Source organism: Ahaetulla prasina, chromosome 15 (genome assembly GCF_028640845.1).
Source record: "Ahaetulla prasina isolate Xishuangbanna chromosome 15, ASM2864084v1, whole genome shotgun sequence".
Lineage (NCBI taxonomy): Eukaryota > Metazoa > Chordata > Lepidosauria > Squamata > Colubridae > Ahaetulla > Ahaetulla prasina.
Window position 1 is genome coordinate 16,802,262 of NC_080553.1, and position 25,764 is coordinate 16,828,025.

General features: G+C 47.2%; 1 protein-coding gene across 7 annotated transcripts in view; it reads left to right on the top strand.

The window, feature by feature from the left end:
• Positions 1-25,764, top strand: part of PITPNM2 (phosphatidylinositol transfer protein membrane associated 2) — a 116,437-nt gene that overhangs the window by 18,178 nt on the left and 72,495 nt on the right. The window contains exon 1 of one of the 7 annotated variants that reach the window (XM_058158370.1): positions 3,313-3,446. The exons of 4 other annotated variants lie outside the window; for them this stretch is intronic. The gene's annotated coding sequence lies outside the window, so the exon portion shown is untranslated. Of the gene's footprint in view, positions 1-3,312; positions 3,447-3,683; positions 3,929-20,258; positions 20,403-25,764 lie in introns of those variants that run through there. 2 more of the 7 variants (XM_058158367.1, XM_058158369.1) reach the window with 2 other exon arrangements.

The following is a 25,764-nucleotide window of genomic DNA, read 5'->3' on the forward strand; positions in this document are numbered from 1 at the left end:
CAGGTGGAGTTTATCATAAATGAGATAAAATTGGCACATTAACGCAGAAAGAATCAGAGGTGTAAATGGAAGGTCTCCGGGGGGGTGGGGGGGCAGCAGGTGTGGGTTGCAGGGGAGGGAGAACGTTGTAAAACATCTAAATTGTAAAAATTTAGAACTTGTTCTGTATCCCCGTGCGGAAATGTGCCTCTCGCGTCTGGAACACACGTCCTGTCTATCCTATATTTCATTCCCCGAAGTTATTTAATCTCAGATGCGTCAAGCTGGCCAAAATCTGGATCCAAAGATTAGGTGGGAAGGCAGGAAAAGGGCCTTCTTGGCGGTGGCCCCGTCTCCGTGGGAAAAAATAACTCCCTCTGAGGAACGGTTGGCCCCCATGCCGTTGCTTTGCTGAAAGGTCCCTCCAAAAATGTGGGTTGTTTTTTTTTTTTTTTTAGCCGGCTCGGGATACGCTGAAGCAGCAGTGAAATCCAATTTTTTTTACTACCAGTTCTGTGGGCGTGGCTTGGTGGGCGTGGCAGGGGAAGGATACTGCAAAATCCCCATTCCCACCCCACTCCAGGGAAAGGATACTGCAAAATCCCCATTTCCTCCCCACTCCAGGGGAAGGATACTGCAAAATCTCTATTCCCATCCCACTCCAGGGGAAGGATACTGCAAAATCCCCATTCCCTCCCCACTCCTGGGGGAAGGATACTGCAAAATCCCCATTTCCTCCCCACTCCAGGGGAAGGATACTGCAAAATCTCTATTCCCATCCCACTCCAGGGGAAGGATACTGCAAAATCCCCATTTCCTCCCCACTCCAGGGGAAGGATACTGCAAAATCCCCATTTCCTCCCCACTCCAGGGGAAGGATACTGCAAAATCTCTATTCCCATCCCACTCCAGGGAAAGGATACTGCAAAATCCCCATTCCCTCCCCACTCCTGGGGGAAGGATACTGCAAAATCCCCATTCCCTCCCCACTCCTGGGGGAAGGATACTGCAAAATCTCTATTCCCATCCCATTCCAGGGGAAGGATACTGCAAAATCTCCATTCCAACCCCACTCCTGGGGGAAGGATACTGCAAAATCCCCATTCCCACCCCACTTTGGGGCCAGCCAGTTCTCCAAACTACTCAAAATTTCCGCTACCGGTTCTCCGAACTGCTCAAAATTTCCACTGCTGAGGAGATTAGTAAATTAACATTTGAAATTAGAGAACAAGAAGATAAGCAATAATATAAAATATGGGATTTATTTTATCATTGGTTAGATGGAAAGATATGTTAGAAAAGTTAATATAAGATATATGTATGAAAGAGATGTTTATTTTGTGAATACACAAGATCTGTTAACATCCATGCAGCACGTTGTAAATCGTTTTGATTGATTTGATACTGTGTTTTTTTTTCCTGTTAAACTAAATAAAAAAACATTTCCACTACTGGTTCTCTGAACTGCTCAAAGTTTCCGCTACCAGTTCTCCCGAACCTGTCAAAACCTGCTGGATTTTTACCTCTGCCCTGAAGCCAATTCAGGGGTTAATTTGATTGTGTCTCTGCTCGCAGGCGGTGGACTAGTGTTTTTGTATTATTGATTATGTTGTGGTGTTTTTTTTAATGTTACGGTCGCCTCTGTGTGAATCGGGCGGCCACAAACATTTGTTGAATGTAAAAATAATTTATATTTACCGCCCGTCTCACAGTTCAGGCAACCCACCCTCAGCTAATATGTAGAATAACAGAGCGGGAAGGGACCTTGGAGGTCTTCTAGTCCAACCCCTTTCTCAAGCAGGAGACTCTATGCCCTTTGGACAAATGACTATCCAACCTCTTCTTAAAAACTGATGGAGCACCCACAATTTCTGGTGGCAAGCCGTTCCACTGGTTAATTGTTCTCACTGCTAGGAATTTTCTCCTTAATTCCAGGTTGTTTCTCCCCTTGGTTAGTTTCCATCCATTGTTTCTTCTCCTGCTTTCTGGTGCTTTGGAGAAGCCCCTCTTCTCTGTGGAAGCCCCCTCAGATTCTGGACCGTGGGGGATAAGAGAATAATAAAGTTGGAGGGGACCTTAGAGGTCTTCTAGTCCAACCCCTTGTTCAGGCAGGAGACCCTTTAGACCAACGGCGGCTCCGAAACTCTTCTTTAAAACCTTGTTTTAAAAGAATAGCCAACACTCCAGAAGATAGGCTCGGGATATAGAAAGATCTTGACAGACTTGAACATTGGGTGCTATCTAACAAAATGAAATTCAACAGTGAAAAAAGTAAGGTCATTTAGGCCAAAAAAACAAAATGCACAGGTACCGTATATGTGGTACCTTGCTCAATAGTAGTAACGGTGAGAGGGATCTTGGAGTCCTAGTGGATAACCATTTAGATATGAGCCATCCGTGTGCAGCAGCTGCCAAAAAAGCCAACACAGTTCTGGGCTGCATAAACAGAGGGATAGAATCAAGATCACGTGAAGTGTTAATACCACTTTATCAGTAAGGCCACACTTGGAATATTGCATCCAGTTTTGGTCGCCACAATGTAAAAAAGATGTTGAGACTCTAGAAAGAGTGCAGAGAAGAGCAACCAAGAGGATTGGAGGCTAAAGCATATGAAGAACGGTTGCAGGAACTGGGTATGTCTAGTTTAATGAAAAGAAGGACTAGGGGAGACATGATAGCAACCTTCCAAGATCTCAGGGGCTGCCCCAAAGAAGGGGGAGTCAAGCTATTCTCCAAAGCACCTGAGGGTAGAACAAGAAGCAATGGGTGGAAACTCATCAAGGAGAGAAGCAACCTAGAACTAAGGAGAAATTTCCTGACAGTGAGAACAATTAATAAGTGGAACGACTTGCCTGCAGAAGTTGTAAATGCTCCAACACTGGAAATTTTTAAGAAAATGTTGGATAGCCATTTGTCTGAAATGGTGTAGGGTTTCCTGCCTAGGCAGGGGGTTAGACTGGAAGACCTCCAAGGTCCCTTCCAACTCTGATATTATTATTATTATTATTATTATTATTACCTCCCGTGATGGAGCACCCATGACTTCTAGTGGCAAGCGGTTCCACTGATTAATTGACCTCACCGTGAGGAAATTTCTCCTTAGCTACAGCTTGCTTCTCTGGAATTGAGTTTTCAGGATGAGTTTCCGTCCATTGTTTCTAGTCCTGCCTTCAGGTGCTTTGGAGAAGAGGTGGAGCCCCCCCACCACCCCACCCTCTCTCTCTCTTTTTGGTGGCCGCCCCTCGAATACTGGAAGTCTGCTGTCATGTCCCCCCCACCCCTTCTCCTTCTCTTCATTAGACTGGCAGCAAGGGATTCGTGCCCTCGAACACCCCGAACATCTGGCAGACACCACACACACCCCGAATCTCAACACCATCATAGATCGATTCCAATGTTTTCCAGTGGCCGGTTTGAGACCCAGCGCTCTGCGTGCACGGAGCAGAGGCCGAAAACACCAGAGTGAGGTAGTGGTGGTGGGTTGGGGAGGGTCAACTTCCTCTTCCTTCCCCCTCTTTCCTTCCCACGAATTTCCATCAGTCGAAAAGAGGAAGGGAGGGAGAGGTGGGGGGGGAAGATGACTCACTGCTTAGGATGTGTCAAAATCCCGCCGGGGGTTTGATCTCACATCTTGCATTTCCAGGCTTTTGGGGAGGGGGAAGGACGCGTGGAGGGGAGGGGGGTCTCTGCAGGGAATCTCCATGTGACGGATGGACCGCCTTCACACACACACACACCTTTACCCTCCCCGACGTCCCTTTTCCTTGGCTCTGGAGCAATTAGCACCCGGGGCACAGGGCTGCGGGTGTGAGTCACGCCAGTCTGGCTTCACCCTGAGATGCCTGGGTGGGGAGATCACGACCTGCTTCCAGGAGGCAGCCGTAGCTGTTTGATGTCTTGCAAAGACCGAGATGCATCGTCCGGTGGGTCTTTGTGGATGGCCCACCAGGTGAGTTTTAAGAGGGTCCCTCCCTCCCTCTCTCTCTCTCTCTCTCTCTCTCTCTCTCTCCCTCTCCCTCCCTCTCTCTCTCTCTCTCTCTTAAGAGGATATATAAAACATTTCTGGTTTTCATTTTATTTTTTTCTTTGCTTTTGGTTTCCTCCTCCTCCTCCTTCTTCTGGCATCCTTCTTCTCCTTCTCCTTCTCCTTCTCCTTCTCCTTCTTCTTCTTCTCCTCCTTCTCCTTCTTCTTCTCCTCCTCCTCCCCCTCTTCCTCTTCCTCCTCCTCCTCCTCCTCCTTCTCCTTCTTCTTCTTCTTCTTCTTCCTCTTCCTCTTCCTTTTCCTCTTCTTCCTCTTCCTCTTCTTCTTCTTTTCGTCTTCTTCTTCTTCTTCTTCTTCTCTCTCTCTCTCTCTCGGATATATAAAACATTTCTGGTTTTCATTTTATTTTTTTCTTTGCTTTTGGCTTCCTCCTCCTCCTCCTCCTTCTTCTGGCTTCCTTCTTCCTCTTCTTCTTTTTCTTCTTCTTCCTCTTCCTCTTATTCTTCTCCTCCTCCTCCTCCTCCTTCTGGCTTTCTTCTTCTTCTTCTTCTTCTTCTTCTTCTTCTTCTTCTTCTTCTTCTTCTTCTTCTTCTTCTTCTTCTTCTTCCTTCTCCTCTTCTTCTTCTCTCTCTGTCTTCCAGATTCCTAGCAATGCCGGCTTTGCAATGGGCACCCTGGGCTAGAGAGAGAGAGAGACAGGCAGGCAGACAGACAGATAGGCAGGCCTTCTGCCCCCTAAGGCACTCGAGGACTGACCCAGGGCAGGAGGTTGGGTGTGTGTGACACAACTTTGGTGGTGTCAATTGTGCAAGCCAGACGAAAGCGTGCATCGTCGGGCAGCGGGGGGCACTGCGTGGGTTTGTCAGGGGGGCACCCGGGAATAAGTTGCAAGGACGGGGGTGGGTGGGTTTGTTGAGTTTTACTTCTGAAGCTCAGGTGTGCCAGGCAACCCCCTCGCCCGCCTTTTGAGAGCCAAACAGATTTGCTTTCACCTGCTTCCCCGGAGATATTTTTTATTTTTTATTTTTACAGCCCTTGAGGGTTAGAAATAAATTAGAACGGGAACAAAAGGAAACCTCGCGTTCGCAAGAGTTACGACGAGGCGTAAAAGACATGGCGATACGTAGACGGCTTCGCTTCCCGTTGGGACTTTGTCGTTCATTGCAGAGTGTGAGAAGGGGCTGAAATATTTTGGGGGTGGGGGGGGTTGTTTTTTTCAACTTCCCGTGGTGACTTGGGTAGAAATACACCGTCGTAGTCCTCGACTCCCGGCCACAACCACCATTTCTGCTGACAAGTGCGACTTTTGAGTTTTGCCCCCTTTCTCGCCACAGGTGTCGAGGGAAACTCTGCCGTTATTTAGTTAGTACCACGGTCGTTAAGTGAATCCTCTTCCCTTATTGACTCTGCTGGTCAGAAGGCGGCAAAAGGGGGAAAACCACAGGATCCTACAACTGTTGTAAAGATGAGCCAGTTTAATAAAGGTCGGAATTTTGATCGCGTGATCAAGGGGATGCTACAAGTGTGAAAAACGGGCACAAGTTGGAACTATGAACGGTTGTAAGTCGAGGACTACCTGGTCAAGGGAAGGCGAAAGGGTCAGTGGGAAAGAGCAGGGGGAGCCCAGAGGCAAGGCAAGGCAGAGTCGGGGGGGTAAAATTGGGGTCAGCAGACAGTTCTGGTGAGCCAGGAAATACCACTTTATAATGCCAGACTTGGAATAGGGCATCCAGTTTTGGTCGCCACGATGTAAAAAGGATGTGGAGACTCTAGAAAGAGCGCAGAGAAGAGGATTGGAGGCTAAAATGTATGAAGAACAGTTGCAGGAACTGGGTATGTCTAGTTTAATCAAAAAGAGGACTAGGGGAGACATGATAGGAGTCTTCCAATATCTCAGGGGCTGCCCCAAAGAAGAGGGAGTCAAGCTATTCTCCAAAGCACCTGAGGGTAGAACAAGAAGCAATGGGTGGAAACTGATCAAAGAAAGAAGCAACTTAGAACTAAGGAGAAACTTCCTGACAGTTAGTACAATTAATCAGTGGTACCTTGCTCAATGGTACCTTGCTCAATAGCAGTAACTGTGAGAGGGATCTTGGAGTTCTAGAGGACAATCACTTAAATACGAGCCAGCAGTTTGCAGCAGCTGCTAAAAAAGCCAACACAGTTCTAGGCTGCATCAACCGAGGGATAGAATCAAGATCGCGTGAAGTGTTAATTTCACTTTATAAGGCTTTGGTGAGGCCACACTTGGAATCCTGCATCCAGTTTTGGTCGCCACCATGTCAAAAAGATGTGGAGACTCTAGAAAAGAGTGCAGAGAAGAGCAACCAAGAGGATTGGAGGCTAAAACATATAAAGAACGGTTGCAGGAACTGGGGATGTCTAGTTTAATGAAAAGAAGGACCAGGGGAGACATGATAGCAGTCTTCCAATATTTCAGGGGCTGCCCCAAAGAAGAGGGAGTCAAGCTATTCTCCAAAGCACCTGAGGGCAGGACAAGAAGCGATGGGTGGAAACTGATCAAGGAGAGAAGCAACCTGGAACTAAAGGAGAAATTTCCAGACAGTGAGAACAATTAACCATGGGAACAACTTGCCTCCAGAAGTTGTTGATGCTCCAACACTGGAAGTTTTTAAGAAGACGTTGGATAACCATTTGTCTGAAGTGGTGTAGGGTTTCCTGCCTAAGCAGGGGGTTGGACTAGAAGACCTCCCAGGTCCCTTCCGACTCTTGTTGTTCTATTCTATTAATTGCCGACGGAAGCCTCTTTTAAGCACGTGGTTGAAAGAAGGTCAACTTGCAGCTTGCTTCTCCCGCGTTTTGAAAGTCAGCCGGTTGTTGTGTACTGCAGGTGTGTGGTTACAATCGAAGAGGAAAGAGTGGGTGTTTTATTCGGGCTTAGAGCACCGTGTCAAACAATTGTGCGTTTCCTCTCGCCAGCGGAGAAGAGGAGTCTCGCCTGAGAGCTTGGTTTCTTTGTGAGTTACTGGTGTGTGTGTGTGTGACATTCTCTGGGCTGTCTTCAAATAGGAACACCTGGAGTATCTTGTGTGTATTTGCAACCGCTTATAAAAAGGAGAGGAGGGAAAGCGACAGGGGTGGGGGGGATGTGTAAAAAATTTCAGCCGAGAGTTTAGAAAGGTTGGTTTTTTTTGTCATCGGTGCTTCTGACCATCTTCGGCTCCGTCATGGTTTGTTTTGGTTTGGGGTTTGCGGTGGTGTGTGAATCCACGCTGTGGATTCGCACGCGTTGCATTGTGGAAACCACGATGGGTCATTTTCCATACCGTGGGAACCAGTCTCGGTGGTTCAGTAGCTGCATGGATTTAGTCCTGCAATCTCTCTTTAGCCTTGAGGAATAGAGTTAGTCCTTCACACGTGACCAAAATCGGGGTCCGTTGCTAAGCAAGACAGTGGCTAACTGAGTCCCATCTGATTTTATGATCTTTTTTTGGGGGGGGCACAGTTCTTAAGCAAATCATGGACACTGTTAGGTGAGTCATATGGTTGTTAAGCGAACCCAGCTCCCCCATTAACTTGTCGGAGGCCAGCTAGGAAGGTCTCAGATGCCCATCACCGCAGGAGACACTAACCATCATAAATACGGGTTGCCAAGCGGCAAAATTTTGACCACATGGCCACGGGGATGCAGCCACGGTCGTAAGTTTGAGGCCCGTTCGTAAACCGTTGTTTTTCACCACGGTAGCTTGGGAAACGTCACTAAGCAAATACGTTGTAAGTGAGGAGTCAGTGTAAGCTGCATCTTTTTCTAAGTTCTCCAAGAAAATGCAGAAGTTAGGATGTCTTTCGCTCGGGTGAAACTGGCTTTTCGTTTTTTTTTTAAAGCGATGTTGGGTTGCGTAACTCACATGATTGTAGCATCCACTCCCGGGATCCAAGAGATCTGTAAAAACTCACGGCTGCTGAGCTTACTAGCACGTTCTCCCTTGCCCTGTCTAACCCCGAAGCAAAAGTTGGACGGGAGTTTTTTCTCTTGCGGTTTTACTGTGTTGTAAATAACCCCTTTGGCTGACGTCCACGTCCTTCTCTTTCGTTGTGGCATTTCCAAGGAAGAGGACAAAAATGTAAACAAGACAGTTTGTCATGGGGGGGAAAAATATGTGTTCTCTATGACCCATAAAGGAAAAGACGGCAAAATTCTGTTCTACGGCATTATTTCCATCAGGAGAATAATTATTCCATTATTTCAAATGCAATAATCCTATTTTTTATTTTATTTTTTAAAGCAACGTGGCTTCAGCCCAGGTTTGCTCTCATTGTTTCTGTGCCAACTGGCAATTAAATAAGTTCCTTCTTTTTAAGGTGGAGAGCGGGGAGAATAAACAAAAAAACCCTAAAATTTGCTTTATGATAGACGCAGAAGCTTTTGGGGAAAAATAAATTCATCCTTCGGTGCTGCTCTTCATGAACGTTATAAAATTTCTGCCATTATTTCAGCTGCTTTTATGAAAGTGGCCTGTAGATTTTTAAATACTGTGTTTTACTATCCTTATGAGCAGCGTTGCAACATTTGAGATGGGAAACGGAGAAAACTTGAAGGGGAAAAAGCTTGGAGAAAATAATTTTGCCCAAAGTTCCTAATGGGTTTTTTCCAGCATCGGACGGGACCCATGCAACCGATTACGAGTTGGACCGAGAAAAATAATAATTTTTCACCGTGTCACTCAATTCTTGTATATAACGTGGCATCTTTGCATCTCAATTGAGAAGGAATTTTATTGATTGGAAAAAATACAGGTAATCTTTGAAAAGCAAAATGGGCACACCTCACTTTATAAACGTCTCGCTTAGTGACAGAAATTTGGGGCTCCGTTGTGGTCGTAAGTTGAGGACCACCTATAACAGCTTGAAAAGCTTGCTGGGATGAAGTACTAGGAACGGACTTGGTTTCGCGTTTTGTGCTGGCTTGTAAAATCTGGATGACGGCTCAGCGCAGTTTCCTGATCTTGACCAGTTTAAGATGCGTAGACTTCAGAATTCCCATAATTCCCTAGCATGTATGGCTCGGGGATTCTGGGAGTTGTAGTCCACCCATCATAAAAGTGGCCAAGTTTGGAAATGTAGAGCTGTCCAGTTAGGAGGTTGTAAAAACCATTATAAACCATTACGGTATAAATAAAGCCAGATGAAATAATCATTTGAATAAATTCATTTAAATTTAAATTATTTGAATGACATTTTGGCCCTTTAATCTTACTGATTGGAAAGCTGAAACGGATGTCTTTAGCCCCCACTTTTATTATTATTATTTTTCTCCCTTCGTTATTGTCTCAGTTGCAGCCGGAAGATTGCAAACCTGGCACTAATGTGAATTTTGCTATAAAAATAAAACGAGGCCTCAGGTCTGATATGTTTGTCCTCCCCTCCATCATTACCAGCCGTGAGTTTTTCTTGCATTATTTATGGGAGTACATTCCAGAAGAGTCAGCATTGGCTTGTCCCACAAGGACAAGCTCGCCTCTTGAAATAATAATATTAATATCCCCGTAAACTCCCAACAAGCCACAACCTCGTGTCTATCCCAGATCCTATCTGGCTGCCTCTGTACTCTGCCACAAATAATAATCGGTAATAAAAGTTACCAGTGGCTGCAAAGAACGTAATTTTTCATTCCCGCTAACGTCAAGGGTGAACGGGGTCGTTCCTTCTAAAGGGGATAAATTAAAGATATTTAGGGAGGTTTCTTTTTTTAAAAAAAAACCAAACAAGAAAGCCAAAATCGTCAAAGATTTTGGAAAAAAACGTCAGGCTATTATACAACGGGGCAATAGAGGATTTTTTAATTTTTTTTTGCATGCTTTAAAACTGTTCCGTAAATGACAATCCCAGGAACTTTAAATTAGCTGCGGAATTCTGGGAGTTGAAGTCCTCCTGTGCTAGCTAGGGAATTCTGGGAATTGAAGTCCTACTTAAAGTTACCAAGTTACCAAGTCTGAGAAACATCGTTCTAAGGTTAAAAAACAGCTCTCTTCATTCCCTTCACTATAGCTTTATATACATATCCTTTCCTGCAGCTTATGCCTAGATAAGCAGGGATTAACACCAGACAAACAATCAAAGCAGGAAATATTACCCGAATTAAAGAACCACCTACCCAAGTGAAGGACCTCCGTGCTGGCTGGGGAATTCTGGGGGTTTGTCCACTCACTCTTAAAGTTGCCAATTTTGAGAAACACGGATTTGCAGCAACATCCGTTGTGTCTAAGAAGCACACTTAATACAAGACCACAACTTGGATATTTTCGTCTACCGTAATTAAAATGGAAATTTTAACGGAAAGCTAGAATCTCTTCCTCGCTTTGCCTGCTTGCTTCTCCTCAGTGAGAACTGCGCGGGACTCCGAAAAGCAACTACAGGCTGAGTCCTTGACTTACAACCATCTGTTTAGGGACCATTCACTTTTTCAGCGACTTACGACCGTTTTTCCACACTTACGACCATTGCAGCAACTCCCTATTCACATGATCGAAGTTCGGACTCTTGGCAACTGGCATGTACTTACGTCAGTTGCAATGTCTCGGGGGTCACGTGATCCCCTTTTGAGACCTTCTTTTGATTGTTTTAATAAATACTCTCCAACTGTCTTCCTTCCTTTTTTTTTATATCATCCTTTTTGTCCTCAAACAAAGAAAGAATAAAAACTTTGTTTATAAAACAATTCCACCCCCCCCCCAAGCTAAAATTAAAATTATCAACGAGGCGAAACAACCGTGACTTAAATCTAGCTCAGGCCAATGTTTACAGTCATCATTGCAATAACCTTCAGGTCGGTATAAAATTTTTGACACCGTAAAGGCGATTTTCTCCTGATCCGGTCTGAAAGGTAGACTGTGCTGGCAGAGGAGGCTTGCTGATCCCGAAAGCTGGATTTCCAAGCACAGGGGATGATTTGCACGCACAGCCCCTCCCCAATTTTGCATTAAGGAAGAAAAACAGAAGTTTTCCAAAGTTTGCTCACGCTGGGGTTGGCAGTGCCAAACTCTTTTTTTTCTGCATTAAAGGTTGCCCTGTACTTCTGGATAGGTGCCCAGAGAAAAATTTGTCCTGCTTTGTTTGCAAACTCTGGGGGCTGGAACCTATCCAGGGCAATCCCTGATGATGAATAGATCGGATAACCCGTTTGTCTGAAAAGGTAGAGGCAGGGGTGAAATCTAGCAGGTTCTAACAGGTTCTGGAGAACCGGTAGCGGAAATGTTGAGCAGTTCGGAGAACCCGCAAATACAACCTCTGGCTGGTCCCAGAGTCGGGTGGGAATGGGGATTTTGCAATATCCTTCCCCCAGGAGTGGGGAGGGAATGGGAATTTTGCAGTATCCTTCCCCCAGGAGTGGGGTGGGAATGGGGATTTTGCAATATCTTTTCCCCAGGAGTGGGGTGGGAATGGAGATTTTGCAATATCCTTCCTCCAGGAGTGGGGAGGGAATGAGGATTTTGCAATATCCTTCCCCCAGGAGTGGGGAGGGAATGGGGATTTTGCAATATCCTTCCCCCAGGAGTGGGGAGGGAATGGAGATTTTGCAGTATCCTTCCCCCAGGAGTGGGGAGGGAATGAGGATTTTGCAATATCCTTCTCCCAGGAGTGGGGTGGGAATGGGGATTTTGCAGTATCCTTCCCCCAGGAGTGGGGTGGGAATGGGGATTTTGCAGTATCCTTCCCCCAGGAGTGGGGAGGAAATGGGGATTTTGCAGTATCCTTCCCCCAGGAGTGGGGAGGAAATGGAGATTTTGCAGTATCCTTCCCCCAGGAGTGTGGTGGGAATGGGGATTTTGCAATATCGTTCCCCCAGGAGTGGGGAGGGAATGGGGATTTTGCAGTATCCTTCTCCAGCCACGCCCACCAAACCACGCCCACAGAACCGGTGGTAAAAAAAACTTAAGATTTCACCAATGAGTCGAGGGTTTCCTGCCTGAGCAGTGGGGGTTGGACTAGAAGACCTCCAAGGCCCGTCCCAGGTATTTCTGGAACCTTGACACTCTGTTGTTCTGGTTTCCATTGGCGGGCTTTCTCTCAGACTGGCAATGACCAGATAAACCAGAATAACTCAACCGCCTCTTTCACCAGAATATACTTCTTGCACCAGTGGTGAACTCTGAACCGGTTTGCTTCTTTCTAGCAAAGCTAAACCGTGCGGCACAGCTGATCGTCGGAAATTTTATTTATTTTTATTTATTTATTAAATTTGTATACCGCCCTTCTCCCGAAGGACTCAGGGCGGTTCACAGCCAAGTAAAATAGACAATATATAAATACAGTTTAAAATACACTTAAAAAACTTATTAAAATTGGCCACAATTAAAATTTAAAACTAAAACCCATTTAAAAACCCATAAATTTAAAAACTAACCCAGGCCAGCGCAGATAAATAAGTAAGTTTTAAGCTCATGCGAAAGGTCTGGAGGTCCGAAGTTGACGAAGTCCTGGGGAGGTCGTTCCAGAGGCGGAGCCCCACAGAGAAGGCCCTTCCTGGGCGCCGCCAGACGACACTGTCGCTACCGACGGCACCCTGAGGAGTCCCTCTGTGAGAGCGCACGGGTCGGTGAGAGGTATTCGGTAGCAGCAGGCGGTCCCGTAAGTAGCCCGCCCTATGCCATGGAGCGCTTTAAAGACGTTCACCAAAACCTTGAAGCGCACCCGAAAGCCACAGGCAGCCAGTGCAGCCTGCGCAGGATAGGTGTCATTCGGGAGCCACGAGGGCTCCTCTATCACCCGCAGCTGCATTCTGACTAACTGTAGCCTCCGGATGCCCCTCAAGGGAGCCCCATGTAGAGAGCATTGCAGTAATCCAGACGAGACGTCACAAGGGCGTGAGTGACCGTGCATAGGCATCCCGGTCTAGAAAGGCGCAACTGGCGCACCAAGCGAACCTGGTGGAAAGCTCTCCTGGAGGCGGCCGTCAGGTGTTCATCAAAAGACAGCCGTTCATCCAGGAGAACGCCCAAATTGCGCACCCTCTCCATCGGGGCCAATGACTCGCTCCCGACAGTCAGCCGTGGACTCAGCTGACTGTGCGGGATGCCGGCATCCACAGCCACTCTGTCTTGGAGGATTGAGCTTGAGCCTGTTTCTCCCCATCCAGACCCGTGACGGCTTCCAAACACCGGGACAGCACTTGATAGCTTCATTGGGGTGGCCGGTGTGGAAAAGTACAGCTGAGTGTCATCAGCGTACAGCTGGTACCTCACACGAAACCACTGATGATCTCACCCAGCGGCTTCATATAGATGTTGAACAGAAGGCGAGAGAATCGACCCCTGCGGCACCCCACAAGTGAGGCGCGCGGGTGACCTCTGCCCCCGTCAACACCGTCTGCGACCGGTCGGAGAGATAGGAGGAGAACCACCGATAAACGGTGCCTCCCACTCCCAATCCCCAACCGGCGCAGCAGGATACCATGGTCGATGGTATCAAAAGCCGCTGAGAGGTCTAATAGGACCAGGGCAGAGGAACAACCCCTATCCTGGCCCTCCAGAGATCATCCACCAACGCGACCAAAGCCGTCTCAGTGCTGTAACCGGGCGGAAACCGGACTGGAGCAGGTCTAGATAGACAGTTTCCTCCAGGTGCAGGGGAAACTGATATGCCACCATACTCTCTACAACCTTCGCCGGCGGGTTGGAGACGACGATAATTACCTAAAACAGCGGGTCAGGAAGGCTTCTTGAGGAGGGCCTCACCACCGCCTCTTTCAAGGCGGCCGGAAAGACTCCTCCAACAAGGAAGCACTCGTAATCCCTGGAGCCAGCCTCGTGTCACCTCCCGAGTGGCCAGCACCAGCCAGGAGGGCACGGGTCCAGTAAACACGTGGTGGCATTCAGTCTACCCAGCAACCTGTCCATGTCCTCGGAGTCACAGGGTCAAACTCATCCCAGACAACATCACCAAGACCGCCTCGGACGCCCCATCCGAATCGCCACAATTTTGGTCCAGCCCGTCCTTAAGCTGAACGGTTTTATCGTATAGATAACCGTTAAACTCCTCAGCACGTCCCTGCAACGGGTCATCCCGCTCCCCTGGTGAAGGAGGCGGGTCACCCAAACAGGGCAGCTGGGCGGTTATCTGCCGGCGCAATGAGGAGGAGGCGTAGCAACGCCTCGCTTCCCTCAGTGCCACTAGGTAGGTCCTAGTATAGGATCTAACTAGTGTCCGATCAACCTCTGAGCGGCTGGACCTCCAGGAACTCTCTAGGCGTCTTCTCCGGCGTTTCATCCCCTCAGCTCCTCGGAGAACCAAGGGCGGTTGGGATCTGCGCGGGTCAGAGGTCGCAAAGGCACGACACGGTCTAAGGCCCCAGCCGCAGCCCGCTCCCAGGCTGCAGCTAGTTCCTCTGCCGTGCCGTGAGCCAGACCCTCAGGAAGTGGCCCAAGCTCCGCCTGAAACCTCTCTGGGTCCATTAGGCGCCTGGGACGGTACCAACGTAATGGTTCCGTCTCCCTGCGGTGTTGGGTAGCGGTCAGAAAGTCCAGGCGAAGGAGAGAGTGATCTGACCATGACAAAGGTTCAATGACTATTTCCTTTAAGTCCAGATCTCTCAACCACTGACCAGAGACAAAAATCAGGTCCAGTGTGCCTCCCCCGATGTGAGTGGGGCCATCCACTACTTGAGTCAGGTCCAAGGCCGTCATGGAAGCCAAGAACTCCCGAGCTACCGTCGATGACGAGCCAGCAGATGGCAGATTAAAGTCCCCCATGACTAAAAGTCTGGGGGTCTCCACTGCCACCCCGGCAAGCACCTCTAGAAGCTCGGGCAGGGCAGCTGTCACGCAGCAAGGAGCCAGGTACGCGACCAGCAAGCCCAACTGACATCTACGACCCCACCTCACAAAGAGGGATTCACACCCGCAATCTGAGGTACAGTGGTCTCCTCGGCTCTAGACTCTCTTTAATAACAACCGCCACCCTCCACCCCTACCCTGGGCCTCGGCTGATGGAATGCACGGAAACCCGTGGGCACATCTCGACCAGGGCACGCCTTCAGTACCCAACCAGGTCTCCGTGCGCCTATAATATCCGTGGCACCCCTGAATCAGATCATATATTAGGGGCCTTATTGGCCACGGACCGTCGTTGCATAACATCAGACGAAGGCCCAGGCTCTGAGAGTCTTGACCATCCGGGAACGGGTGAAGTCAGGGGATCGGGCACGCGATCGCCTGCATACATCGAACGCGTGACCCTTGCATCGACACGATCCCCTTCCGCCATATCTGCCCCTCCCACTTACCGTGCAAATAGACTCACCCTCACACAAAGGAACACACTCCCCCCCCATAACCTCCGAACCCATTTGACAGTCGCCACGAGCATGCGCTGGAACTGGTTTCCCTCCCGACGGGCTACCCCCATCACCCGCCCTACCCCTCCCACCCCTTAAAATTGCCCTGTCTAAAAACCCCCAAAGGCTCTTTCTTCTCGCATGCCACCTCTGTGGGTCCCAAGACCCGTCATTGAGGCCGGCCCTTGGTAGCGATATGGGCCATTCCTGCGAGGCGGGGGCACCTCGCAGGCGCAAGAGTTCATGTACAGTGTAGCGCATAGAAAAAAGTGCGAATCGACGAGGGATGCTAAGATGGTAAAATCCCAAAGAAATAAAATGGTGAATCTTCCAGCGGGAGTCCAGTTGGTAAAAGGACCGATGGAGCCGGAACCGGATAGCGATGACAGAGCAGGAACAGACAGGCCGGCAATCTCCATAGTGTGCCTATGGGGAATAGTTCTACAAGGTCTTAGTCAAGTAGAAGTGGCTCTCGGTCTGTCCGGGTCCATAGACCAGTCCAAGCTATTCCAATCCAGTCCAATCCTCTCCATAACCCGCAGATGGACATGCATGACCGACCAGTTTAGGTGATCAAAGTCCGGTATGGGAGGGGGGGGGAAGGGGAGGTAGAAATATGATGGAGCAAGCCAGGCCTCCAAGGGCCATTTGATGACACGCAAAACAGGCCACAAGAAATACCGGTTCGTAGGAACTGGTAGCTTTTTAAACTTCCAGTTCAACTGAACTGGTAGCTTACCGTTTCACCCGAACCGGTAAGCTTTTTAAACTTCCAGTTCAACTGAACTGGTAGCTTACCGTTTCACCCGAACCGGTAAGCTTTTTTTAAACTACCAGTTTAACCGAACCGGTAGTTTTTTTTTAATCACTACCGGTTCTCCCAAACCGGGGCGAACCGGTAACATTTCACCTCTGTTTTGCACCCTTAACAGATGAAGAGAAGGAGAGGGAAAAAAATTATCTCTTTCTAAAAAGAAAAGCAGAAGAAACGCCTGGATTATATTCCTTCGGTAATTATTTTACGCTGACAATAGGACCCAGCCCTGTTTCCAGCAAATTATAAAGTAATAGCCTTCCCATTCACAGGGTGACACAAGTCAACAGGCCTGGTGTTTAAATAAAATAAAACCAGCTGTCGTCACTTTTTTCACTCCCGGCCAAGGATACAAAACAGACGATCCCATGAACAGATGTTCACCACGTTGGACCGGAAACGTTTCAGAGCCTTGTATGCTTTCTACCTGTCCGGCAGGTGAAGGATGGACAGCTGCCCCTCTTCGGCATACTTGAAATCCCACTAAAGGACGTTCTTATAAATAATAATTTAAAAAAATACCGTATTTTTCAGAATATAAGAGGCTCCGGACTATAAGACGCACCTACCTTACATATGACAGGCAGCTAGGTGACTTCGGGCCAATCACTAGGAGACTGCGAGTTCTAGTCCCCCCCCTTACGTATGAAAGCCAGCTGGGTGACTTCGGGCCAATCACTAGGAGACTGTGAGTTCTAGTCCCCCCCCCCACGTATGAAAGCCAGCTGGGTGACTTCGGGCCAATCGCTAGGAGACTGCGAGTTCTAGTCCTCCCTTACGTATGAAAGCCAGCTGGGTGACTTTGGGCCAATCGCTAGGAGACTGCGAGTTCTAGTCCTCCCTTACATATGAAAGCCAGCTGGGTGACTTCGGGCCAATCACTAGGAGACTGTGAGTTCTAGTCTTCCCTTACGTATGAAAGCCAACTGGGTGACTTCGGGCCAATCACTAGGAGACTGCGAGTTCTAGTCCTCCCTTACATATGAAAGCCAGTTGGGTGACTTCGGGCCAATTACTAGGAGACTGCGAGTTCTAGTCCTCCCTTACATATGAAAGCCGGTGAATAGCGCAGGCTGGTAAAAGCCTGTTATTAAGAACACAAAGCCTGCAATTACTGCAGGTTCTAGTCCCACCAGGCCCAAGGTTGACTCAGCCTTCCATCCTTTATAAGGTAGGTAAAATGAGGACCCAGATTGTTGGGGGGGCAATAAGTTGACTTTGTAAAAATATACAAATAGAATGAGACTATTGCCTTATACACTGTAAGCCGCCCTGAGTCTTCGGAGAAGGGCAGGGTATAAATGTAAACAAAAAAAAAAGCCAGCTGGGTGACTTTGGGTCAATCACCAGGAGACGGAGTTCTAGTCCTGCCTTGGGCATGAATGCCAGGTGGGTGTCTTTGAGCCAATCACGAGGAAATGGTGAGTTTTAGTCCCATTTTAGGCAGAACGGCTTTGGGCCAGTCCTCCTTTCCCAGCCCAGCCTACCTCACAGGGTGGTTGTTGTGGGCAAAAGAGAAGGAGGAGACACTGTTAGGTATGTTTGCTGCCTTGAATTATTTGTAAAAGCTAATAAAGGAGGGATTCAGAACAAATGAATAATGCACCTTGAAAAAGATGCCAGTGGTAAGAGGTTAGTTAGATCGTAGTTACCTGACGGCATAATGGGAACAAACCCCCCATCCCAGAAATACATTCCCCCCCCCATGTATTTCTCGCATCTTTAAACAGCTTAAACGACTTGTTGCGAGAGAAAAATAAATATATCTCGGAACAGATGGGGCCTCCTCAGCCATCAAAACTTGCTAACAGAGAGTTGAAAAATGTCTTTACACTCTTTCTTGGTGGCTGGGGGGGCGGGGGGGCACTTTTTAAAATAACCACAAGAAATAGTTTACTGCTGCTTCTCTTCCAAGCACAGAAAAAGCAGAATACCTATTCTGTTCTTTTTTCATTCTATTCTATTCTATTCTATTCTATTCTATTCTATTCTATTCTATTCTATTCTATTCTATTCTATTCTATTTTCATTCTAGTCTATTCTACCCTACCCTACCCTGCCCTACCCTATCCTATTCCTTCTTCTCTTCTCTTCTCTCCTCTTCTAAATTCTTATTCTATTCTATTTTCATTCTATTCTATTCTAAATTTCTATTCTATTCTATTCTATTCTATTCTATTCTATTCTACTCTACTCTACACTACCCTATCCTATTCCCTCTTCTCTTCTCTTCTCTTCTCTTGTAAATTCTTATTCTATTCTGTTCTATTCTATTTTTTCTAAATTATTGTTCTATTCTATTCTATTCTACCCTACCCTACCCTACCCTGCCCTACCCTATTCCTTATTCTCTCTTCTCTTCTAAATTCTTATTCTATTCTATTTTCATTCTATTCTATTCTAAATTTCTATTCTATTCTATTCTACTCTACTCTACTCTACTCTACTCTACTCTACTCTACTCTACTCTACTCTACCTACCCTACCCCACCCTACCCCACCCTATTCCTCTCTTCTCTCTCTCTTCTCTCTCTTCTCTTCTCTCTCTTCTCTCTCTTCTCTCTCTCTTGTAAATTCTTATTCTATTCTGTTCTATTCTATTCTAAATTATTGTTCTATTCTATTCTATTCTACCCCACCCTACCCTGCCCCACCCTATTCCTTATTCTCTCTTCTCTTCTAAATTCTTATTCTATTCTATTTTCATTCTATTCTATTCTAAATTTCTATTCTATTCTATTCTATTCTATTCTACTCTCTCTACTCTACCCCACCCTATCCTATTCCTCTTCTCTTCTCTTCTCTTCTCTTGTAAATTCTTATTCTATTCTGTTCTATTCTATTCTAAATTATTGTTCTATTCTATTCTATTCTACCCTACCCTACCCTGCCCTACCCTATTCCTTATTCTCTCTTCTCTTCTAAATTCTTATTCTATTCTATTTTCATTCTATTCTATTCTAAATTTCTATTCTATTCTATTCTACTCTACTCTACTCTACTCTACTCTACTCTACTCTACTCTACTCTACTCTACTCTACCCTACCCTACCCTACCCTATTCCCTCTTCTCTTCTCTTCTCTTCTCTTCTCCTCTCTTCTCTTCTCTTCTCTTCTCTTCTCTTCTCTTCTCTTCTCTTCTCTTGTAAATTCTTATTCTATTCTGTTCTATTCTATTCTAAATTATTGTTCTATTCTATTCTATTCTACCCTACCCTACCCTGCCCTACCCTATTCCTTATTCTCTTCTCTTCTCTTCTAAATTCTTATTCTATTCTATTTTCATTCTATTCTATTCTAAATTTCTATTCTATTCTATTCTATTCTATTCTATTCTACTCTACTCTACTCTACTCTACTCTACTCTACCCTACCCTACCCTACCCTATCCTATTCCCTCTTCTCTTCTCTTCTCTTCTCTTCTCTTGTAAATTCTTATTCTATTCTGTTCTATTCTATTCTAAATTATTGTTCTATTCTATTCTATTCTACCCTACCCTACCCTGCCCTACCCTATTCCTTATTCTCTTCTCTTCTCTTCTAAATTCTTATTCTATTCTATTTTCATTCTATTCTATTCTAAATTTCTATTCTATTCTATTCTATTCTACTCTACTCTACTCTACTCTACTCTACTCTACTCTACTCTACTCTACTCTACTCTACTCTACCCTACCCTACCCTATCCTATTCCCTCTTCTCTTCTCTTCTCTTCTCTTCTCTTCTCTTCTCTTCTCTTCTCTTGTAAATTCTTATTCTATTCTGTTCTATTCTATTCTAAATTCTTGTTCTATTCTATTCTATTCTATTCTATTCTATTCTATTCTATTCTATTCTATTCTATTCTATTCTATTCTATCCTAGGAGCATCCCTAGCATTTATTTGTGTGTGTGTGTGTGTGTGTGTTTGTGGCCAACCTCACAAAGAGCACCTGGTCTCTCCACAATCTCTCCTGAACCTTAAGGAACCTTCCAACTGGCCAAGCGACGGGGGTTAAAAATGCCTCCCAGTCCCAGCGCTACGTCGAATTGTCTAGGTTATATTTGCAGTAGGAGCAATTGCAGAATCGCTAAATATGGCCAGATGATTCCTCTGAGCCAGGCTGTTTATACGATATGGGAGAGTTGGAATCTGTTTGTAGCCAGACGGTGATCTGTTTGTGTAAAGAAGGGATTCCTTGGAAAAGGCGGAAGGTGGATCCGAGCTACTCCCGTTTTGAAGGTTGCAACCAGCTGTAGAGGTGCCGCTGAAAACGGTGTTTCTCCCTTTGGTTCTTGGGCATCTTCTGGAGATGTTGACCTTCCTTAAAGCCAACGAAGCTTGCTGGGTGGCGGTGAGTAACCTGGCTTTTCTCTCTGGCTTTCCCGAGAAGATCTCAACCAGCATGGATCACCGTAGTTGTGCTAGGATCATAAGGAGACGGTCCAAGGTCCTGCTCTGCAGAGCTGACCGTCTCAATTGTGGCCGGCAAGAAAGACCCCTAAAAGATGGAGGGAAGATCGATTTTTAAGCTACGGTTTGCTGTAATCTGGGTTTGTGCGTGAAGGGTTATCCCGTGAGCTCGAAGTTAGAGGAGATTTAAACCATGAGAAACGCAGAGAAGGGGAACTGAGTTGTTTTGCGTTAGCATCCCCCTCCCCCCCCCGGTTCTTTGGATGCTAGTCCTTAAATTCAGTTTTAACCTTTTTCCACTTAAAGACGAAAGCTTGGCTTTTCCAAAGCAAGGAAGATCCTTTGAAGACTGCCAGAGACTTCTAGTTTTATAATTTTGAGTTTCTTCCAGGATTTCCATCCCCAGAAGATCTAGAGATCGGGGAGGGGGCGGGGGCAAGCTGCATACACATCAGTAGTGGCCAAAAATTGTGGAAAACTTTTGGGAAAAGTGTATTTTTGAGGTTTGATGGCTAATAACACCACTTTTTTTTTTTTTTGAGTTTCAAGATAATCCTATTCCACTGCTGGAATGGCCTGGGAAGAGCCCAGAAATTTCCGCTTAATCCCAGATTGCTTCTCTCCTTGATTGGTTTCCAACCCTGGTTTCTTGTCTTGACTTCTGGTGCAACCCAACAGCCTTAATCCAACTCAACGGCCATTGAAAAGAGCCTTGGTCAAGTCAAGGAGGGCCCAAGAGGGTTTGCCACCGCATCCCGTCCCCGCCAGCAAACATGCCTCTGTTTTGGAGGGGCTCCAGGCGGGCCCCAATAAAATCTCTGAACCCGAGGTCACCTTCCTGACCTTGCCAGCCTCGGGAGGGCAGCCCTGGGGGGGCGGGCGTGAATCCAGCTCCATTTCTCTTCCCTCCTAGTTGTGACCTAACAGCTGCCCGGCTTGGATTGACAGATCTTCCTCTCCGGCTTTTGCAATCCGAAAAGGGATGGTAAAAATATCTCTCGGCCGCCCAAAGTAGATCTCTTGCTTATGACACATGGTGGTTATTTTTGGCACACCGGGGCTATTTTTATGCCCGATGCATCTCGGTTTGGCGTCGCCATGGGAACGGCGTAGTGGCTAAAGGTGGAGGATGGTGACCCCTGACAGATGTTGATTGAAGTTCGGCCTCCCCGGATCTCGGTTTCTCAGCTCTTCCTCTCCAGGGTCAACATTTGCAGGGAGCGCCAGCCGTCTTGTGTGCCAGTTGTGGGGTGTGTTTAAGTGTGTGTGTGTACCAACGGGGGCTGAGTCACGACTGCCAAAGCAGTGGCATTCCCCTTTTTTTACAGCCCGCCGCCGTCACCAAAGCAACAGAGAGGGCTTGAGGGTTCTGGATGCAAAACAAGGGAAGGCTCAGCTGGGCCCACCTGAGTCTGGCGGAGGAGGAGGAGGAGGAGGAGGAGGAGGAGGAGGAGGAGGAGGAGGAGGAAGCTCCGTAGGCCTTGCCAGAGAGGTGGTGTTGAGCAGTGGTCAGATTTGTCTAGCTACCCAGCCCTTCCAAGGGGTGAAATGAGGAGACTTAAAGAAGTGAACCCCTCTCTTCCCGCCATTCCTTCTCCATTCCTTCCTTTTTCTCCCTTCCATTCATCTTTTTTCTCCCTTCTTTTGTATCTCCTTCCTTCCTTCCCTCCCTATCCTTTCCCTTCCTTCCTTCCTTCCTTCCTTCTTTTTTCCAGCCTATTTCTCCTTCCTTCCTTCCCTCCCTCCCTATCCTTTCCCTTCCTTCCTTCTTTCTTTCCTTCCTTCCTTCCTCCCTTCCTTCCTTCCTTCTTTTTTCTGTATCCCTTCCTTCCTTCCTTCCTTCCTTCTCTCCCCCTTCCTTCCTTGCTTCCTTCCTTCCTCTCTTCCTTCCTTCCATACCTGTTCCTTCCTTCCTTGCTTGCTTTCTTCCTTCCCTCCCCCTTCCTTCCTTCTTTTCTTCCTCCTCCTTCCTTCCTTCCTTCCCTCCCTCCCTATCCTTTCCCTTCCTTCCTTCCTTCTTTTTCCAACATATCCCTTCTTTCCTTTCTTCCTTCCCTCCCCATTTCCTTTCCTTCTTTTTCCCAACCTATTTCCCCTTTCTTCTTTCCTTTCCTATCCTTTTCCTTCCTTCCTTCCTTCCTTTTTTCCAACCTATCCATTCCTTCCTTCCCTCCCTCCCTCTCATTTCCTTTCCTTCTTTTTTCCAACTACCTTTCCCTTCCTTCCTTCCATCCACCCATCCAACCATCCATCCATCCACTTTCTCTTTGAACTGTAATAACAATTAGCAACGAAAGAGCAAATTATGTTTAAAACTTTAAAACGGACATCCGTAAATAGAGGAAAAATAAATCCTTCCAGCATCTCTTTCTCCCTTGCAACAGTTATAAATTAGGAGAAGAAAGGAAGGAAAGAAGAAGAAAAAAGCAACCCAAGCAAAATGAAAACAAGGGAGAAAAATGAGGAAAAACTCTGAGCTTGTTAAAAAAAAAAAACACACACAAACCAATCAACTCCAAAAAGGTCTCCCTGTACAGTTGTTGTTGTTTTTTTTAAGAAAAAGCTTTCAAATCTCAGGGAAAATGTGACCCCTTGTCCTCCATATGGCACATAATCCCTTGTCATCCCTTCTGAAAAACCTCAGCTTTTAATTGGTAGGAGAAGAAAATAGGTCAGGTCTCAAACTACAGACGTCAGCTGAAAATAGGTCTGGCTTTGGTTCTCCCCCACCCCACCCAACCCCAGACATTATTTAAGGTTCTTAATTCCTTGGTAGATCAAACTGGGGACGGACACACGTGTAGCATGCTCGAGGCCATGTGTGTTCCTGCCTTGCCATCCTTCCTTCGTTTTTTCGTGGCTCCCCCATTGATTCAACCAGTAACAAGCAAACAACCATCTTTTCCCGCACACACACACACACACACGGCAAATTCTCTGCCCGGGTTGCTGGGTGGGTGTGGCCAAGGTGGGCGTGGCCTTGTTGGCCTCCTGCACCACAGCGGAGGGGGGGAATGTTTTTGCCCTCCCTGGGCTCCAGAGGCTTTTCTCGAGCCTCCGGGAGGGCGAAAACAGCCTCTCCAGGCTCTGGAGGCCGGAAACAGGCCCATTTCCAGCCTTCCCGAACTTCCACTAAGCCCGTTGTTCACCTCCGTGTGTGTCCTGCACTTACCTGTATCCAAAACGGGCCGCGTGGAACTACTGGGAGGGGAGGGCCAGGGTGGGCGGGGCCAGCCAGGAGTGGGATTTGGAGGTTTGTCCGAACTACGCAGAATCTTAGCTAGAGGTTCTCCCGAATCCCCAGCAGCCCCACCCCTGGTTATTTCAAACCTCAGGTAGTCCTCGACGTACGGCCACAATTGGGGTGGGGATTTCCCTTGCTAAACGAGGCGGTTGTAAACTGAGACGTATCCGGTTTTGAGATCTTTTTTTCTGCCACGGTTTTTAAGTTAATCACTTCGGCCGTTAAGCGAATCCGGTTGTTAAGCAAATCCAGCTTCCCCCCCCCTTGACACTGCTTGTCGGAAGCCAGTTGGGAAAGTCGCGGATGGCGATCTCGTGACAGCCCAACCCCTTCCAGATGCTGAAACCGTCATAAGTACATGCCAGTGGCCAAGCGCCCGAATTTTTGACATCCCCATGACGCGGGGATGCTGCGATGGTCATAAGTGTGAGGACTGGCCAAAAGCGGTGTTTTTACTCCTGTTGTAAGTTCAAATGGCTGCTGAACGAATGGTTGTAAGCCATGGGCTGTCTGTACACATTTTAACCCTCTTCGGGGGAGGGGAATCCTCTTTTTTTTACTCGCTCAATCCCATTTCGGTGTTGCTAATTAAATGAGGGAGGAAAATCCCATCACGAAGTGCGTATTAGGTCAGCGATTAATGTTTATTTAAAGGAGCTCAGCTGGGATTAAGGTTAGATGCTGTGTTTTTAATCTTTGTGCAACGCCCAGAATTCAGCTGGTTGGGATGGCAACCCCCTAAAACATCGGTTTAATCATCCATCAATCAGCGAAAACAAAAGAGAAGCTCCTTTTTAAAAATTCCCTCCACCCACTGCTAAAAAAAAATTAAAAATTGGGGAGACTGTCCTATCCTGACCCAGAGATCTTTGGACTCCCCGTTGCATAATTCAGATTAATGATTTTCAGTTGACATCAAACCTCTCTTCCCTGCTCCTCATTCCCTGCCGGGCGCGTCTCACAAAAAATTGTGGCAAGCCCTGAATTTTGGAACGAAACTGCTGGCCACCAAAACATGTCGAGATTTCTGCCGAGTGTCTGGCATGGCAGCCAGCCATCTCGGCAGCCGACGGCAGCTCCCCGGAGCCTGTCCCTTGATGAATATTTGCGCAACGGTTGTGGACGTGCGTTGAAGTCCTTCCAGCTTCCTCAGATTTGCAAAGGGACCTTTGTGATTCTCAAGCATGGCTGCTAGAAGAGGTGTGGGCATCAACCTCCCAGGATTCTGCGCTGACTTCAACTCCCAGAATTCCCTAGCCGGCAACCCTAGGGTATCGATCCACAGGATAGGCTCCAGTTTTGGCCTTGCTTTCTTATTTCAGCAAACTTGAGAATTGGAGAAATTCTGTGTTGGGAAGAGAAGAGGGCGTGAAGCTTGTTGGGGAAAACTCAGATGCAATTTCAGGACCAGGGAGAGCTCCAGAAGCGGCAGAAGTTGACATATCTGGGTCAAAGATTTCCCAGGTCATTCTTTGATGACGGCAACCTCCAATTTCCTTCTAGCCCTGTCTTTTTATTTTACACATACAGACATAAAAGGGCAGAGGTTGATTTTCTTTGCGTCTCTCCAGCGTGCTGTCTTCTCCAGGGAAAATCCACCCAAAGGAAGGGGGGAGAGTCTTATTTTTTTTTAAAAAAAAAACCCAGCTTTCTTAGAATATAGGTAGTCCTCAATTTACGACCTCAATCGAATTGGGTTGCTAGGTGAGAAATTTGTTAAGGGAGTTTGGCCCCGTCTTACGACGTTTCTCACCGCTTCGGTTCAGCGTATCCCCGACACTGTTAAAGCCGGTAACACCGTTGTTAAGTGAATCCGGCTATCCCCATTGACGTTGCCTGTCGGACGGTCGCAAACGGGGCTCACACGACTCTGGGACGCCGACGCCGTCATAAATGTGAGTCAGCTGCCAAAGCATCCGAACGTAAATCGCGGGGGGGGGGGTGTGCGCTGCCACGGTCTTAAGTGTGATCGACTTTTCTTTCAGCGTGGTTGCAACTGCGAACGGTCGCAAGGACTTCCCCTGTTTCTCCTTGAAAGTTGTCTGGTCTCAGCCTTTCC